Raw genomic sequence first — 17,056 nt, forward strand, 5'->3', positions numbered from 1 at the left:
TCTGATCTATACAGTACGGACATTTAGGAGAGTTCTTTGAGTTAAATTTATGAAGAGTAAGATGAGTATAGTACGCATTATTAAAAATCATCAATTGAGTGAATAATAATTTTTGTAGGGATACTGACTTTAGTGTTAAGTTAATTGCTTTCAAAATCCTACTGTCATCAACCAATACTAATTTTTCCTTCCAGTAATTAGATAGGAGAATGTGTTTGTTATATTTCACCTCTTTTATCAATTTATATGAGGCAGTTATATATTTACTGTCTTGTCTCAGAGTTTGCCATAAATTGCGGCAAATGTTTAGGTCTTCTTCTCTAACTTTAAAGTTACTGAAATAACTTATAGCAAGATCTTTTAATTGCCTCATGATAATTAGATATGAAATAGGAAGATTCGTTTCTCTTAAAATATCTTGTATTGACACACCAAGAAAGGGGTATAAATCAAGTATAGTTAACTCATTTATTAGTGGGAATTTCTTTAAATCTATCAGTTGATTACCAATTGTTAAATTTAGGTTCTTGTGGAATGGTTGAAATGTCATCATATACTGTAACAGGTTTAAAGAAGTAAAGAGATTTTGAACTGAAGTTACATATACTTTAACATGTTCCATCAAGTCGTATTTACTGAGAGTTCCTTTATTTAAAAAGGGTAATGCTTTACAATTAATTCCCACTCCAGTTACATGTTTAGGAGTCAGGATCAACCATTTGGGTGACCATCTCAGACTGGATCTATCAAAGTGAATCACTCTTAAAATTCTGTTAGCATTTATTATTAAATAATAGGTTTCAAAATCCGGTAAATCTAAACCTCCCCTACTTTTCGGAGTCATCAATTTCTCATACATTATTCTTGTTTTCCTAGGTTCCCAAAGAAATCTTCCTAGTCCTATATGAAGTTGTTTAAAAAACTTCCTCGTAATTCTAAGTTGCGTAGCTCTGAAAATGTATAATATTCTGGGAAGCACATTCATTTTGATAATTGCGGTTCTTGCCATTATTGGTAATTTCAAGTTACTCCATCGTTTTAAGTCATATGTTATCTGATCCCAAATTCTTTTAACATTGTTCACAAAAAAGTCTCTATTGTCAGTTGAAAAAACAATGTCCAAGTATTTTGTTCTTTCCTCAGACTTTACCTGTCCTATCAGTGGCAACAATGAAAAAGGTGTGGGCGTCTTTAACGGAAATATTTTTTTTTTTAATTAATTTTATAATTAGATACTTCCGCAAAGTCTTCCACTGCTTTTAATATTTTCTTAGTATCTGAAACTGGTGTGGTACAATATATATTTAAATCATCTGCAAAGGCAGCCATATTTATCCTCGTACCATATAATATCGGGGGATTATTATAAATATTTTGTTTGATGTGTAAAAATAATGGTTCCAAATATAGGTTAAATAAAATAGGAGATAACGGGCATCCTTGACGAGTACCATTTTTAATTTGTATTCTTTTAGAGAAGTCTTTATTGATAAATAAATTAGTATAAGCATTGTTGTATATTTTCCTTAATGTTAGAATGAAATCTTGGGCTATATTAAAGTATACTAAAATATCAAATAAATATTCCAAATTAACTCTATCAAATGCTTTTTGCGCATCAATTATAAGTGCATACATGTTAAGATTTTTATAATTGGCGTAGGAGATTAATGTGTGCAGTGTTAACGTATTATCAGTAGTCTGTCTCCCATTTATAAATCCAGCCTGTTCATCTGAGATTATTGAATTGACTACCCTCTTTAGTCTATTTGCCAGGATAGATGTCATAATTTTCATGTCCATATTCAAGAGTGAAATGGGTCTATAGTTGTCTGGGTTTTTACAATCAACATTCTCTTTAGGTATAAGAATTGTCTTTGAAGCATTGAAATGGGGATCATTAATTTTATTCTGAATTATGTAGTTAAATATCTGTGGAAGCATTCTACTCAAAATCTCACTAAAAGTTTTATAAAATTCAGAGGTCAAACCGTCCGGCCCTGGAGCTTTGTGGGGTTTCCAGTTCTTAATTATCTCTGTTATCTCCTCCGATGAAATTGGTTTAGTTAAATCCATATGGAACTCATTATCAATTCTCGGGAATGTAATCTTCTGTATGTAATCCTTCTTAACTTTGTTTAGTAAAAGTTCCTGCTGCTCACCATAGATATGATTAAATATTGTTTCAAAGGTATTCATGATGTCATCTTTATTAGTATATGTTCTATTATTATGGTGTATTTCAGAGATTAATAACGGTGTTTTCGTTTGATTAATAATGCGTGCTAATGCTTTTGAGGGGGCCTGTATATGATTTGCATATTTTACTAAAGTTTTCTGTTCATAAAATGACAATTTACTATTATGTAATAAAAACAGATCTTTCTGACATTTTAATAATTCTGTTTCGGTTTGTTTATTATAGTTCCCCATTAACTTCTGATCTAGTAATTTAATTTTGGTTTCCAATTCTTGTATTTCCCTGAATTGTATTTTTTTATAGTAAGTAGCTTTTTGAAGAAAAATTCCTCTTATTTGCGCTTTAGTCGTAGCCCATTCAGTATCAGCGGGGTCGGTGTTTGGGGAGATTATGAAGTAATTGCTTAAGCATCTCTTTAACTTCTTTAAGTATATCTTCTTTGCTTAGTAAATATGGGTTTAGAGACCAATTGTACCCTCGAAGCCTCCTATTGTTCATGTTACACTTATTTAATGATAATGTAATTTTAGAGTGATCCGACAACTGTCGAGCCTGGATGGCAACACATGGCTCAGAAGACATCAATACATCTGAGATTAAAAAAAAAAATCAATTCTGGACCACATTTTGCGACAACTTGAGTAAAAAGTAAAATTATCTGCATTCATTTGGGTATTTGTGTGCTTAAATGGGTCATATAGTTTGAAATTGGTTTTAAGTTCCTGTAATGCTATCACTGCCTGTTTATTAAAAAACTTATATGAACTTGATTTATCCAACTTGGGATCTTGATACAAATTCCAGTCACCTCCCATTATTATATAACAATTATTATATTGGTGTAAGATGGAATAAAGTGAAGTTATAAAATAATGTTGGTTAGTACATGGGGCGTATATATTAATAAGTAACACAGGTTTATCATAAGAATTGGATATAAGAATCACCAGACACCACCTTCCCTCTTTGTCTACTTTACAATCTAAAATTTTCTCTTGGTATTGTTTTTTAACAATAATTTCCACCCCTGCACTGTTCGTTGTCCCTTCCGCTGCCACTACCTCCCTAATCCATTTCTTGTCTTTCAATACAACCCACTGATCATTGGTCAAATGAGTTTCTTGTAATAAAATGAAACATGCTTTTGACTGGAAAAACAAATGTAAAAACAGTTTCCTTTTTTTCATGTTCTGGAGTCCTTTAGTATTCCAAGATTCTATTATCCACATATTAAGATTTTCAAACGTATACCTATATTTCTGAAATTAAAAGACAACCTTAGATTGAAGTACGTTATCATAGTATATGTTGTTTGGAAGCAAACTTGACATCCCATCCCTAACCAGTGCCTATCCACTATCCCTCTGGACCAGGATGTACATAGGTTTTTCACATTCTTTAAACTATTCTGGGTATCTAAATTTACTCTAACTCTACCAATTAACACAAAAACCTCATGCAAAAAACCTACAACAACTATATCTAATTCTACAAAGCTTAATCCAAACATTCCCTAATAAACACTGCTAACTAACTACAGCTCTAGACATATTTTTATTTAGTCAAACAAATGTACTAATTGTCCTATTAGAATCCAGACTAACTGATACCTGACAAAATTCTTATTCAACAGTAACATTGATACATTTTTAACTTATTTATCATATAAATATTAATTAACAGAGAAAGCAAACACTTATTAACATTGCAGAACAACATTAAATCTGTTCTTAATTAACTGCTCTAACTGATTTAGTTATATATCATTATCAAAAGGCAAATGAAGATATCACTCTGCTACAGCTTGAGAAATATTGTAACTAACCTCATAAACTGTAAACATACAAAGCATTTCACTTAAGATATATGTCCATATGTAAGTACATAGAAAGATAATCTTCAGATTACAATAAAAAGGAGAGAGGAAGAAAAAAGAAAAGGGAAAAAATGTCACACATTAAACATTTCAGGACCATAGTCTATTCTGTATCCCCACCTTAAAACCCCTTATTGCCTAAGCCCTTACTATACTATTAGCAACATGTTATTATATTAAACAAAGCTCAACCCTACATTCTTTTAATTAAGAAAGAGAAAACATGTTAACCAGTACATTTTACATCAGTATTTATCCTACCTGTATAATTGTATAGATCCCTTAAGTAAACTGAAGCCATTTACCATCAAAATAAGTCCAGGAAGCTTTGTTTTTAAGTCCAGTTAGTTTCTTCTAGTTCCCTGGTGTTCTTCCTGTTTGTTGAGCCTGATTTCTTCTTTTCGAGTTCGCGACGGGGGAGTGAATACGCGGATGGACCTCCGGATGTGCTACCTTGAAATCAGTCCCTCTGCCTTCCCCAAAGGACTTCCTGCTACTTTGTGACTTGATTGAGTTCGTTGGAGCCATAAAACTTCGGAAAATCCTCGTGGATGCACTGAAACATTTCCAAGGGCCTGTTGAAGAAAAAAGAACAAACAATGGGTTATAAAGCCTCAGGTCGTTGTAAGTATGGGATCCCAGTCTGTTTGTTGTTGAAAAGAGCCTAGGTGATCTGATCAAGCTTCCGAAGGTGGCAGGGACTTGAAAATCTTCAGAAAGGTAAGTCTTGCTTCTTTTTTTGTATTTAATGAGTATTTGGTGCCATCAACTGTAAAGATTAATGTATTAGGAAATTTCATTTGGAACTTGATGCTTTTTTCAATCAGAAACTTACAGTATGGAGCTAACATTTGCCTGGCTTGTCTTATTTGTATTGGTAAGTCCTGTACCATGGATATTCTGTTATCTTGCCACATAATGTATCCACCCTTCTTTTTAATAGTTAGAAGTATTTTGCTTACATCTTGAGAATTCAATATTTTGGCATAGATTGGTCTAGGTGCATTTGAGGCTTGTGATTCTCTGAGTGCTCTATGGGCTCTTTCTATAACAATTTGTTTGGTACTGTCCGAGTCCTTAAACATTATTTCGAGTATTTCTAAAATGGTAGTAGTTAAATCATTGTATTGAATTGTTTCTGGAATTCCTCTTATGATTATATTATTCCGTCTGGATCTTGCTTCCAAGTCCAGAATTTTGTTTTGCATAGCTTGAATATCCGCACCATGAGAGTGTGTTTTTTTAGTGAGCAGTGTTATTTTATCCTCATTTTCGGATATTCTGGTTTCTATCTTGTCCATTCTTTCCAGAATTTGATTGCATGTGGCACCAAATATAAGCACCTGAGTTGATAAATCTTTTAAGGCTTCTTGAATGGGTAACAGCGCAGATTTAATTTCCTTCATACTAGCCGGTTGATCTGGTTTGTTTGTGATTTCTGCTTTTGCGGATTCCTGTTGTTTAAAAGTTTTCTGTCTTTTAATTAAAGATTCTTTTTCCGGAGACTGCAATGCTGATAGTCTAGTTTTGGTAGTTGTGGTTTCCATATTTTTGTCTTCTCTTGACATTATAAGGCAAAATAAAACAGATTTATCCAAGGCTGAAACTTCAAATAAAAGTTAGATAAATCCTTTGTTTGATGCTGTGTTCAGAGTCAGGCAGGTAATCAATTCCAATCCTGCTTTTTCTGTTTATTTTTTCCAGATTCTTTCTCCTCAAAAGCGAAGTTTACTTCTAGTAACTTAGTTATTGCTGCCAATTAGTGTATTAAATCTTATAGTATATCCACAGTGTTGAGTTTTAATTCTGGTATCTGGAGAGCTGTAGAACTGCAGTGTCTATAGAATGGCGGCCATCTTTGAATCCCAACTTTTAGATTTTTGTCATTAACTACAAATCTAATGTGTTCTACAAAGTATATTTTAGTAGTTGCAATGAGATGTAAGAAGGGTGAGTGTGTCACTTGAATGAACTTCTTGCTCTAGTCATTGCTAAATATACCCACTGATTGCATGTAATTTACTGTCAACTTATTTCTCTATCATATATTGTTTTTTAGTGCCTGTTTTATTTAGTCTACACTTAGAAACACACACACACAGTTCACTAGTGATGAAAATAAAAGTGAAAAATTAGGTTTAGGCTGTCTTATGGAGCGCAAATATGTCTGACGTTGTGCAGCCATCAGAAATATGAATAGTAATGGCTTCAGTGAATGCACCTGACATATGTCTAAATCTGTGGGATAATGTGGCACAACATGTAAGTGAATTGAATTGAATTGAGAGAATAAAAGCACATGATGCATTGTTCAAATCTAGTTCATAGATCACATTTCAATTACTCATAATACATAATTTATATTTTTTCAGTCTGCATTTGCTCTCCTCTTTGCAGAGTGCAAATAGAGTTCACTCGCCAAAGAAAAAAGTAAAATTCTTAGTTTAGTTTGCCTTGTATAGTATGAACATGCCTGGTGGCATTGCACATCTGGCAGTGGTATGGATCATACCTCTCAATCACAAAAAATCTGGGCATAGCAAAAAATAATGGGGGAGAAGATCTGAAAAATGGGGACACATTTTAATTATTGCTCTCATACATTTAGAAAGTTGCTAGAATAGAAGGTGTTTTGTTAGCATGCATTTTCTGAAGGGGATGAGGTCTGAAACTAAAATGCCTGCCATTTTTAGGGACTTCAGTCCTCAATGATTTTCCAGAAAACCACAAATTCTATGAAGGACAGGACAAAAATATGTGGCAAAAAATCTGGACATTCTGTGAAAATCTGTAAAGTTCAGATGTATAATCTGGCTAGTATTCATTGAAGAAAATACATTTGTCATGTAACTTTTTCCTGCAGGGTAAGGTATAAATTAAGTGAACTGAGTGAAATATGGCACATGATGGATTGTGTGACTCCTGTTTAGAGATCACACTTCAATTATTCACAATGTCTAATGTATTTTCTTTAAATCTGTATTTGATCTCCCCTTGGCAGCACATAAACATGGTTCACTACCTAGGGAAAAAGTGAAAAATGTAGTTTACGATGGTGTTTGTAGTACAAACATGTCTGGCAATGGCGCACTTTCCGCAGTACTCTGGAAAATACTGAATGGAGAAATTCTATCTCTTACATGCTTACCTCTGTGGCACAAGGTGCAGTTAGTTTAGATTAAAATGGGATCATTAAGGGTTTGAATCCAGCTAAAAGGAACTTTTACAAAAGGTGTCAGAATATAATTTCTTGCAACATTTTGATGAGGACAGTAAAAATAAATACAAATGATAATGTTAACATGTTTATTGCAAACATTAATGCTTCATATATAACATTAAGCTAATGTGTGTGCAATGTCTTAAACATGATAATAATGATAGTTCATATAAAATTGCAATTATTACATATAAAATTCACTTGCATGCATATGATGGAGACATTACTTTTGTTCTAATCATCATGTGTCATTACATATCCTAACTATGTGTTTAGGACAGTTATGTTTTGTGGAGTCTGTGTGTAACATAAACCAACCTGTATTATTCAGCTCATTCAAATGCATCCATCTGAAATATGTTTACATGGGAAATACTAGTGGGCCAGATTCAATAAAGCCTACACTAAGTGTACACAATATGTATTCAAGAACATTCTTATCACATTTTTGTGCTTTCTTGTCACTCAGAAAGATTACATTGAGTGTGCATGTAATCTACACTCTGTGTTAACCTTTATGAATCCCTGGCAGTATTTAAATCTGCAAGAATATCAGTAGGAAAACTAAAATTAGGAGGAAGATGTGAGTTATGTCTGTGTTATCTGTTCACTTAGAACAGTGTACACTTAGAGCAGGTGTTATTGAATCCTGAAAACTGTCTTTTACATAGGAATGCATTGCTAGGATTAATTAAAATCACACATATACAGTCTCTCGGAAGTATCTTCATTCACTCTGAAATTACAAAACTTTAATTGCCATGCTTAAATGATAGTTCTGCTGTGGCAATATCAAATAATAAGCTTAGTTTCAGTTTTTGCACATTTTGCCCTATGGGTTTTATTCCCGACTGATACAACAATAATTTATCCTTTTTCACCTTTTTAAACTGCAAGGATTAAAAGCCAGGGCATTAAGCATGCACTTCCTAATAATTTCAACCTATGCCAATGGGTTAAGCACTACAAATGGCAAAATCCCAATGCCATGTTTCAAGCCTTTATTGCTATTTGATTTAAGTAGTTCCAATGTGTCTGCCAAGTAATCCGTATGATTTCAGTTGCACAAATGCAGTTGGGAAGGCTGTGCATCTTTGCATACAAACAGTTACATGTGAGATCTGAAATGGCCACCAAATCAGATATACCATGTTAAGAGTGACTTCTGCAGACATGGCAGTCAATGTACAGAATTGTGCTAAACTTAGAACACAAAGGTGGGATGTTGAGAAGTCCAGGATACTTATGACGCTTACTGTGTAGCTGCTGCAGGGGAAGTATATTGTCCTGGTATAAGGTTAAGGCTTGGAATAGCTTAGCCAAGTCTATCTCCAATGTAACTGGCATTCCACACACTGGAGAAGTACAAAAAGGACCTCCCAAGCCAATGAAAAACTGAGGTTAGAACTACAAACAGTCCTCAGTTTCGTAATTGTACTGACCCATTACCTGTTGATGGCAGGACATTAATTATCTAGCAAACCACCACAAGTTACTCATTATCATTTCATAAATATTACTTTTTGTTTTGTACTGTACATCTGCAGAGAAAACAGCTGCAAACAGTGAGGTGCACCAGGAGAGATAAACTCACCTCAGAGAGGCATGAGATAAACACGACTCAGGTCTAAATTTAAGCCAGAAAATTATTTTCAGTCTCACAGCCACTAACATCCTGAGTGGGCATACCTCAACCTTGACATTAAGGATGCATGCCTTTAGCATTAACTCTTGCTTCTTGCAGTATGCAATAAAGCCACCAGCTTAACTGTTTGTGGGTTCAATACCCAGAAGCAGAAATTAGTTATTTTAGTAGGTTTGAGGAAGTTTTTAAAGTTTAAAAATGAAAGTACATAATATTAAACGTGGTTTGAATTTTAAGTTTGGCTGTGTTGTTGTACTTTGGACTCGGTTTTAGCTTTTTGATTTTATATTCAGTTTTTATTTTGTGTGTTTTTTAGTACTGGATAATGCTTCTAAAATATTAACAGCAATAATACGTCAGGAACAATTCAAATATGGTAATTGCAATTATTACATTTGAGTACATATATCTTATCCATCATAATATAATAAAAGCAGCTCTTATTTATATCCTAACAGTGAGATGTCTCTTTTTTATCACACATTCATGCCTTAACAACATATATGAATGTGGCAAATGTGTACAATACCAAATTTTCATAACTGCTTATGTATTGCCCCAAAATTGTATTGAATAACTAAAATAAATTAATCTGGCATGCCATGTAACTAATTCTCTTATAAATATATATATATATATATATATATATATATATATATATATATATATGTGTGTGTGTGTGTGTGTGTGTGTGTGTGTGTGTGTGTGTGTGTGTGTGTGTGTGTGTATATCTATGGGTTTTTTCTTATTGAAAGCTCATCATTTCGAAAAGAAAAAGTCCAACCCCATTTACACAAAAGTGCACTTAAACGAAAGTGCACTTTTGCAAATACCACTTCAATGAACCAGTAAAATAAAACAGAAGAAACTCTGCAGCATTGAAGCACCCTACAGTGGGGATAAGGGAATATACCTCTTTGCCCACTGTAGTGCGATCTCGGAGTTAGTGTATATAAAGTAGTGGGGCGGGTGCAAGAGGGCTTGCCCCCTCCCCCGCAAAAATGTCTTTGTAGTGTTTTTTTTTTTTTTTTATTTCACTGGCTCATTGAACGTTCATTTAAGTGCACTTTCGCGTAACTGGGCTAATACTTTTTCTTTTTAAAAGGATGAGCTTTCGATAAGCAAAAGTGTATATATATATATATATATATATATATATATATATATATATATATACATATATATATATATATATATATATATATATATATATATATATATAAGAGTGGGGTTATAATTTATTAACATTCTTCTGTGTGAAAATCTTGCTAAAAACAAAATGACCAACAGCTCAGAGAGACAGACAGACCACTGTGTCTCGGCCTGCCATACCTCCAAACATGGTAGTACAGGAACCCAGCACTTTGGGTTCACAACTGCTCAGCATTGCCTCCTCAGCCCTGCCCTTCCTGCTCCCTTTGCACCAGGTAGCTCTGCCCCAGCTGCTGGTGCAGTGATGCCTTCTGGAGCACTACAAGTGGAAGTGGTGATTTTGTTACACAGCAAGAGCTGTCAGGGCTGGTTGAGAATACCATGGAGAAGTGCCTTGGTGTACTTAGCAGCAGGGTTGAGAAGATCCTATATTGGACTGCTAAAACAATGTGCCTAAAAAGATGTGAAATAGTCCATGGTAATGCCTTCACATTATAATGGTGAATGCTATTTAACTTCCTATCACAAAAGCAGAATATTTATAATTTCAGTCATAGTAGTCCTGTCACTTTCATGCAAATGCCCTATTAGAACACTGAGTATATCCAAACTAAAGGCAGCACTGTGAAACAGTTACCTTAACAGTCCTTAGACTACTGAATGTAATGAACTAGAAGTTCTTATGTGGCAGGTTGAAGTAATTACCCTGTTAGTATCCTGATATTTTGCATAGTGTCTTAGGTTCAATTACCGCTGTAGGTCAATTTAGTAATTTCTGTTATTTCATGTCACTACCATATATTTAACTGCCAGTGTCTGTATTTCTCTCCAGCTCAACACTTTAATAACATGCCATTTGAATAGTGGAGAAGATATCATTAGCAAAATCACTGGGACAGTTATTAAGCCAACCTTATCCTACACATCTTCACATTTGTTACACTCTAATACACCTTATATGTTCCTAAAGCAGGAACTTTATTATGCACAACATGACAGATCAGTGATGATTTAATAAGAGTAACACATCATACAGATGTTCCAACATTTCCCACAAAAATATTATTGCTATTCCTGTCTGCATCTGTCTCTTTTTCCCTCTCTCTGTCCATCTCTTTTCCTTCAGTAAGTTGTTACTTTACTTCAAATGTGTTATTTAAATGTTGTGAAGCAGCACTTCCTTTTGATGTGATCAACCAGCCATTAGCTAAGTGTTACTGAGCATTTTGGTACATTATGTTATGAGTACTTGTTGGATACATATTATTATACGCCGCCATTATCATTTTTCTGTCATAAGCTACTTTGTCCCTGCCTCTATCTCACTTTAACAATGTATCTTCTTCCTTCTGTGTCATTATTCTTCCTCTTCTGCATTTTCACAATTTCAGGCACAAGGCTGAAAATGCAGCTATGGCTAAATGGAAGTGTGCAGCTTATGGCAATAGTTTATGATTGTATTGCCTTCATTTGCATTTCTTTATTGATCTTTATGCCACTGTGCTTAGCTATGTTTTTTCAGTTTAATGTGCTCTTTAGCAAGCTGAAGTGTTGGATGTAGAAATTGCAGAGTTCAACAGTAGAGTGAAGATTAATATATTCAGTCACATTTGTTAAAATCTGCTGTCAAATGTTATCAGAAGTATGACTTCCTACAACGTGTGCTTAGATAGTGCTCAGATATAAATGTTTTTCTCAGAATTCTCTAAAGGTTCAAATTCAGATGAATGAGAAAAATGTTTGAGAATGTTTTGCCTGACCTCTTTGGCTATAAATTTTGGCTCTACCATTCTCTAACACATCCTGCTGTTATATAAATGTGCCTGCTCCCTATTGCGAAGCTTGTCTTTTACAGATCTTTGTGCAAAAGTTCACAGAGAGCAGCATAGAGTACAATTAATTCCCATTCTAAGTTCAACACTTCAAGATATAATTACACGTGTGCTAATATTTTTACCATCAGCATCACAATTCAGCTTGGTAGCTCTGTGCTTCTGTCAGAAAGTAAAATAAATAAAAAAATCATTATTGTTTTATTTTGCACATTTGTATGTCACTTTTAATTTTATCAACAGGTTATCTTGATTTCATAGTGATGTTGAATCGGTTAAGTCAGTTGGTTAATGTATGTCTGGTCTCCAGTGGTTACACTTGTGACTGTGTTACAATTTTGGTTAAAATATTCTCACATAATCTGCCACTGCTACTTTGCAATGCAGTGTCCTATATATGACTTACATGTTTGTCTTGTCAGTGCACATCGTGCACGTTTGAGGCAAGACAAGTTTGCAATCATCCTGGCATAAAGAGGCAGGCAGTTTGATTGATAAACACTGGTTTACAACTGCAAATTTCTTTGGCATCATATATTGTCATACAGGTAAATGTCTCTCACAGTAACATAATGTACAATCTCTTTGGCATTATATGCTGGGAGAGAGGTAAATGTTCCACACAGTAAAGCAATGCACATGAAGGACAGCATCTGAATGTTAGTAGAGAAGTATGTAATTATATGGGACAATCATGGCAATATTACATTGTTCTGTGAACACATGCATTTTTCTACAACCTGTGATACATAGTACCATCTGTAGCAAACACTGGATTTTCAACAAAGTGCTTTTTTTGCATCCTGAAAGCCAGACTTCAGCTCTGGTGCTTGTGAGTAATACTGTGCTCTCTAGATTGTATAAAGAGATGTATAGGAGATTTCCTGCTCACATGGGAAACTTGTGTGTGTGACACTTGTTGCTGTATCCACTTTCCATGAGGAGAATACATGTAACTTTGAATATAGCTCCCTTATCCGACTTTTTACAGAGACATCCTCTTTGCAACACACTGATGAGGCCCTTCAGTCAAAAGTGCACTCTGTCCCCTTAAGAGTAAGAGTTCTCTTGTGGTGCTTGTTACTACTATTGTGGTGACTAGATTATGTAACTAGATAAGCAGGAGGTTCAATGCTCACAATGATGAATTTGTTTGTAAGAAGGGAGGGTTACAGTCACATGAGCATGTTATCCAATGCAGTTGTGTTTAATTACGTTCTACTGTGGTTAAACATTTTAAACAGTCAGATGACTCCACCATCACTTTATCCCCCCTTTCACAACCACATCTTCTTTGCAACACAAGGGTGTAGCTAGGTATACTCTTTGTATTCTATTGACTACAATTTTCTAGACATTGCTTAGGGAAAAAAAACTTGGCTTTTTAGGCCATACTGTGTCTACAACTGTCTAAATTAAAACCTTCAATAAGAGCTTTATAGATTAATGAAATATATATTTAATGGTTTTAGAGGAAATGTGATGCAAAAATTTAAGTGCTGTGGGGAGTGTAACATTTTTAACTGCCAGCTTGGTCTGGGGGCATCACTACAGCACAAAATTACAAAATTAAATTCACTGGCTTTGTCCCTGCGCAACACACTGATGAGGTCATTCATTGTAATGTGCACTCATACTTTAAATATCAAACTTCTCCTGTGTCACTTGTAATTCTTGCTCTATTCTTTAGAATGTGTAGATAGATAAGAGGTTTGAATACATCAATCATACCTCCTAACTGTAGTGAATTACTCATGTTTTACTTTGTTTTGGGGTCCAAATAATTGGGTGCCACAATTCCTGAGTGGCACCCCTTCATTTCCAATTTTTTCCAACTTTATTTTTTATTTTTTTTCTTTCATTTTTTCAGCTGATGTCATCATGTGCACAATGATGTCAGCTCTGTCAGCCTGTCGGAACTGATCTCAAGTGCACACATTTCTGGCTGGTTGCTTCACTGTTTGAAAGGATCTGACTGCGAGCGTCGGCTTAAGGTATTTGAATTGCTAGTAGGAATGCAGGTTTATCAGCTTGCTACAGAGTTCAGCATTATCAGCTTAAAGGTATTTACTGTTTGAAAGGATCTGACTGTGACCATCAGCTTAAGGTATTTGAATTGCGATCAGAAATGCAGATTTTTCAGCTTGCTACAGAGTTGTCAGCTTTAAGGTATTTCTGAAGCATTACTGCAGAGTTGTTAGAATGAATTTCAGCTTGGTATTTAGAACAACGGTGTGTGTGTGTGTGTGTGTGTGTGTGTGTGTGTGTGTGTGTGTGTGTGTGTAAATGCCCGCAGTTGAATACACCTGGTGGCTAGAGGTATTCAGGCTCAAACCCTGTACCTTGGCTACAAGGTAAAAAGAGCCTAAAGTCCCTAGCCAGCACCACTTGTAAATTTATACCTCATATTTTTGTTCTGTTCCTCATTAAAATCTGTGGTTTTCAGGATTTTTGTGGCAAATCACTGGAGGATTGGATTCACTAAATAATGACAGGCATTTGAATTTCAGACTTCATATTCTTCAGAAAAAAATGGTAACACAAAACCTTTTATTCTAGCAATTTCCTAAGTTTATAAGATGAGTATTGGGAATTTGTCCCTATTTTGGGGCTGTATTCCCCCATTATTGGCTTTGTCCAGTATTTTTGTGCTAAGAGGTTGAGAGCTATGGTGAGAAGTGAGAACTGAATTCAGTAAATGATAGCCATTTAAGTTTCAGTCTTCCTGTTTTTCAGGAAACTGCTGATTTGGCATAGTGCTATGTTGCTCTGACTGTAGTGCATAGGGTCCTGTTTGACTGTAGTGCATAGGGTCCTGGGTCCAAGACTTGGAAGTAAAATGCATGGTGGTAACACATTTTATTCTAGCAACTTTCCAAATTTATACAAACAATGTTTAAAATGTGTCCCTGGATTTTGGCCTTTTGACCCCCCCCAAAAAAAAAATAAAAAATGAAATTGAAAATAAGTGCAAGAAGCTGTGCAAGATGCCTATGGCTTACACTACTGTTATTCTATTTTGATATATATATATATATATATATATATATATATATATATATATATATATATATATATATATATTCATGCATATATTTGTTTGTGTGGAAGTAGATTGGTTCATGCATTTTGTTTCATTGCCTAATTGAAAAATGTTCAAAGAATAAATTTAAAATTGCGCTCTAACTTAAGTTTAACAAGTGTGCTGCATTATACAAGTAATATAATTTAATAAAGTCAAGAAGGTGCACCAAATAATGCATGTATGTTTCTTGTTTTGTGTGTAAGGGGTCTATGATTTGAAAACAGCCCAAAGGTAATATTTAGCCACCACTGGACAGATGCATTTTCTTTGGATGTGGTGTTGGTTTCAATGCTGTTTCAATGAATGTGAGTTTCAAGGGCAGAGAAGTTTTAATGCCAAGTCTATTTTTATTTTGAGACAGTATTGCTTTGTTTAACAGATGAAAATTGATGGTGTAATGATGAATGTTGTTAGTCCATATGCTCCACAAGTTGGGTGTGCAATGGATGAGAAAGAAACATTTTGGAGTGAATTAGATGAAGTGGTGATAACTGTACCCAAGGGTGAGAGAGTGGTGATCGGAGCAGATTTCAATGGGCATGTTGGTGAAGAGAGCAGAGGGGATGAGGAATTGATGGGTAGGTATGGTGTTAAACAAAGGAATGCATAAGGTCAGATGGTAGTGGATTTTGGGAAAAGGATGGACATGGCTGTGGTGAATATGTATTTTAACAAGAGGGAGGAGCATAGGGTGACATACAAGAGTGAAGGAAGATGCACACAGATGGATTATATCTTATGTAGGAAGGCCAGTTTGAAGGAGATTGGAGACTGTAAAGTGGTGACCGGAGAAAGTGTAGTTAGGCAGCATAAGATGGTGGTTTGTAGGATGACGTTGGTGACCAAGAAGAGGAGGAGGAGTGTGAGGGTAGCACCAAGGATCAAATGGTGGAAATTGAAAAAGGGTAATTGTGAGGTGGAGTTCAGGGATGAGTTAAGACAGGCACTGGGTGGAAGTGAAGAGTTACCAAATAGCTGGGTAACTACAGCAGAGCTAGTAAGGGAGATGGCTAAAAAGGTGCTTGGTATCACATTGGGACAGAGGAAGGACAACAAGGAGACATGGTGGTGGAATGAGGAAGTACAGAAGAGTATACAGGCAAAGAGGTTGGCAAAGAAAAAGTGGGATTGTCAGAGAGATGAAGAAAGTAGACAGGAGTATAAGGAGATGAGGTGCATGGCAAAGAGAGAGGTGGCGAAGGCTAAGGATAAGGCATATGAAGAGTGTATGAAAGGTTGGACACTAAGGAGGGAGAAAAGGACCTGTACCAATTGGCTAGACAGAGGGAACAAGCTAGGAAAGATGTGCAGCAGGTAAAGGTGATAAAGGATAATGAGGGAAATATACTCACAAGCGAGGAGAGTGTGTTGAGGAAATTGAAAGAGTACTTTGAGGGGTTGATGAATGAAGAGAATGAGAGGGAGAGAAGGTTGGATGATGTAGGGATAGTGAATCATGAAGTACAATGGATTAGCAAGGAGGAAGTAAGGATAGCTATGAAGAGAATGAAAAATGGAAAGGCTGTTGGCCCAGATGACATACCTGTGGAAGCATGGAGGTGTTTAGGAAAAATGGCAGTGGAGTTTTTAACCAGATTGTTTAATGAAATTTTAGAAAATGAGAGGATGCCTGAGGAATGGAGAAAAAGTGTTTTGGTATCGATTTTTAAGAATAAGGGTGATATGCAGAGCTGTAGTAACTACAGAGGGATTCAATTGATCAGTCACAGCATGAAGTTATGAGAAAGAGTAGTGGAAGCTAGGTTAAGAAGGGACGTGATGATTAGTGAACAGCAGTATGGTTTCATGCTGGGAAAGAGCACTACAGATGCGATGTTTGCTCTGAGAGTGTTGATGGAGAAGTACAGAGAATGTCAGAAGGAGTTGCATTGTGTTTTTGTAGACTTAGAGAAAGCATATGACAGGCTGCCTAGAGAGGAGTTGTGGTATTGTATGAGAAAGTCAGGAGTGTCAGAGAAGTATGTAAGAGTGATACAGGATATGTATGAGGGTAGTGTGACAGCGGTGAGGTCTGCGGTCGGAGTG

Source organism: Protopterus annectens, chromosome 3.part1, assembly GCF_019279795.1.
Source record: "Protopterus annectens isolate FY-2018-M chromosome 3.part1, PAN1.0, whole genome shotgun sequence".
NCBI classification, from domain to species: Eukaryota; Metazoa; Chordata; order Ceratodontiformes; family Protopteridae; genus Protopterus; species Protopterus annectens.